This window comes from Podarcis filfolensis (assembly GCF_964270895.1).
Source record: "Podarcis filfolensis genome assembly, chromosome: 7".
Lineage (NCBI taxonomy): Eukaryota > Metazoa > Chordata > Lepidosauria > Squamata > Lacertidae > Podarcis > Podarcis filfolensis.
Window position 1 is genome coordinate 24,260,092 of NC_139603.1, and position 3,502 is coordinate 24,263,593.

At 41.7% G+C, this 3,502-nt stretch overlaps 1 long non-coding RNA gene across 1 annotated transcript; it reads left to right on the top strand.

Annotated features, from left to right (window-relative positions):
• The first annotated feature begins 535 nt into the window (after window positions 1-535).
• On the top strand, window positions 536-2,581 carry LOC310767238. Its single transcript, XR_014550784.1, has 2 exons — window positions 536-679; window positions 742-2,581. It is a non-coding gene; the product is annotated as an uncharacterized lncRNA (long non-coding RNA).
• Window positions 2,582-3,502: the final 921 nt, after the last annotated feature.

The following is a 3,502-nucleotide window of genomic DNA, read 5'->3' on the forward strand; positions in this document are numbered from 1 at the left end:
GATGGTGTAACTTGCATCACCTTCCTGTGTTGAGGGACTCAGCTACATTGGTAGAGGGGGGGGGGATGCTTTACAGTATATGCATTATAACACTGTGACACCAGATGGCACTGTGGAGTCCTGCCTTTTGCCAATGGGCTTTCCCTTTATGAAGTTTACAACACGTTTAACTGAATCGCTTTTTTGATGTGTCTAGATCCAGCCCAGGATTACATTGTTAGAAAGAAAGGAAGAGGAAGGAAGGGTTGAAGAAATGTTGGTGACTATGAGTGCAGCAAAAGGACAAACTTAAACATTTTAGGCATTTTATTAACCCTAAACTTCACAGCTCTCTGAGACACCAACTTTCCCAGCTTCCTTTTCTCGAGAATCATTCAAACATCATCCAGGTAGCTATATTTTCCCTGTTTCATTTAGACCAGTGTTTTCCAAAGTGGGTGATATCACCCGGGGGGGGCACTGGAATGATCCTGGGGAGCAGTAGTAGCCTCAGGTGTAATTGGGGGGGTTGGGGGCAGGTTGGTGGAAGCATAAAGAAAGAAGAGAATTTTGAAAAACCGTTCAGACATGTTTCATCTGTTGTTTAATTATGCTTACTGATGTAACATAGAGTTAAAGTCATCGTGGTTACTTTATTTTTCAAATAAACACACAAAATGCCAGATATAACCGATCAATGGTCAAAATCACCAACACAAATTTGTCACTGCATCTTTCTGTTTGTTTGCTTAAAGAAGATAGCTTTCCAGGGGGTCTCTGAGCAATTTTCTTTTGTGAAAAGGGGGCAGTGGGCCAAATAAATTTGGGAACCTCTGTTTTGGATAGATGCCCAATACGCTGTTTGGATACTGCAAGTGATATGTGTAGTCAGTCTAAGTCCTGAAACAAACATGAAGAAACAATTTGGAAATGCTGTTTTTAATTATGCCTCTGTTTGGACTCTCACTGGCCGTAGGACAATGTACCACTGTCCTCTGTCTGTTTAATCCAATAGGGCTTGTGTCTGGAAATGCCCCAGTATAATAGAACAGTTTGAACTACCAGCAATCCAGGAGTTCAATTTCTCCTAGAACTTGTTCAAATCAAGTATACTCCATGCAAAGTTAAGTAGGTGTGGTTGTCTTGAATTTAACGGTAAGTAGATAATCACTGTGTGTCAGGGTGTTTAGGTTGTGAATAGTTAAGCTATGTGTGCCAATTGTGTCTAGACCAAACTTTTAAATTACACGGCGCTGTGTGCCCTGTCGCTTTACTTTGTGTAAAGAAATATGTTTCACTAGCAATTGGTGGAACTTGTGGTGCTCTTGTGCAACATAATTCATGCTTTCACTGATTGCCTTCATTCTCTCTCTTTATAATACCCCCCATTCTTCTCTTTGTATTGAGGGCATGTAAGAATCACTGCAGCAAATCTGCAAACGGAGTATTCCAAGGAAAATCACTGCCCATTTGTCTTAGAAAGAGTACAAAAAGTACAAGCTGTGGGCAATCGCTGCTCTGCTCTGCTGTGCATTGTGCCAATGTTAGTACAAGCTACCAGATTCCCCTCCCCAAAACGCCCGTGGGACCAATGTAAAATAAAGAAAACAATGTATTTATTAATTTCCAGTCTTGTGAGAGATTGATATTCAGAACCAAAGATGGGGTATCTTGAACCTGGTATGGAAAAAGGAATTTGGCATCGCAGGGATCTCTTCCTTCCCTCTTTAAAGGAAGAATACTCTTCTAGTCCACATGGTTGCAGAAATAAATCATAAATGTGCGAACAGTTTCCTCGGAAAGGTCAGAACAGGGACTTTGGAAGAGGCTTCCACTGCGCAGGAATAAAGAGTGTGTTTGTTCTGCATGGTCCCCTATCCCTTCTAGAGGAGCTTAATTCATGACTTCATGCTGTCCCAATTCTCCAGAACCCCTTTCGTTTATTGTTCCTTCACCAGCAAAATTGTCCCAGCATTTTGAGTTCCAAGAAAATCCAATATTTCATTTATAATCAGCTAGGCAAACTTTATTTATCCATGCACGGCGTGTGCAATTTATTTTAACCTGCAAAATTGTACCATGGGGCAAATGCAGCCTTGTTCATATCTTCCATCAGGGCCGGCCCACCCATGAGGCAAAGTGAAGCAACCGCCTCGGGTGGCAAGATCCCCCCTTTTTTCCATGATATAGATCTTCACTCGCCCCTTCTTCCCTGGTGGGGAAGGCGGTGCCATCTTGGGCCAACCCTGCCTTGCACCCTATTTTCCTGTGTCCTTTGCTGCATTTTAAACATGTCTGCCTGATATCCATGGAAAGGACACAACTTCCTTCTGCTCACACACAAACCTGTCAGCTGCAGTATGAAAATGTTATACACAGTCAATCTGCTACCTTTGTCGTTATTATTACCTGCATATATGTGTGTACCTATAATCTCCCGAACAGTCTGAGTCATTGGACTGAAGCCAATTCTCTTCACAACAGGTGCAGTGAAAGAGGCCTGGAAATGTTTCAACAGCGGGCGTGAAGAACAGCAAACACGCCAGTCATTATCAGCCAAGAAATTTTGTTTTAGGAAAATTAAAACTGTACACTCTGGCAATCTGAGTATAAGTGGCCTGCATTTGTGTCTTCCCACATCACGGAGGCTCCTGTCCTATGCCTAGTCATGTACTTAAATTACCTTTGAGTTAAGCGTCATTGGATTTTAAGTCTCTTAGTAACCTGCCTCGGGACATTATGATAAATGATAGATTAGAAATGCATTAAGTAAAATCAGTCACAAGGAAAGGTGTTTTGTTTTTTGGACAGTATTTCCTTTAAGAAAATTGCTTTTCTTAAACAACAGCACAGCACAGCATTTTATTTTATTTTATTTTATTTTATTTTATTTTATTTTATTTTATTATTTTTGTCAAACCTCACCTGAGCACAAGCCCTTTCTTTCAAGTAGGTATGACTGGGAATGCAGCCTTCGCTGAGCATCCATTTTTAGAAAAGTTTCCAGCACATCATTTCTGAGCCTTTCAAGATAGCTTCAACTAGCTTTATCTAATTACATGCTTGTTTGTTTTCACACTGTTTGTGTGAACATAGTCAGCCTCTTCTAATAGTCCTTTCTATTTAAAGTGACCTAATTATCCAAATGCTCTAGATGTCCCCCCAGGCCGTTCAGGTTAATGGGAGTTTCTCTGCATAGCAATTGTCACTTTCCATTGTTATCTCTTGCCAGGTTTTTAAAGGTGGCACTTGGAAGCACCTCCTAGTTCTCTGGTTCCATGTTGTAATAGGTGACTTTTTCTGTCCCCCCCCCCCAATTTCCCTCAGGTTACTACTGTTTTTAGCAATGTTTTTTATTCAGATTGCTTGCTTAAAATGTAAAGGGACCCCTGACCATTAGGTCCAGTCGTGACCGACTCTGGGGTTGCAGCGCTCATCTCGCTTTATTGGCCGAGGGAGCCAGCGTACATCTTCTGGGTCACGTGGCCAGCATGGCTAAGCTGCTTCTGGCAAACCAGAGCAG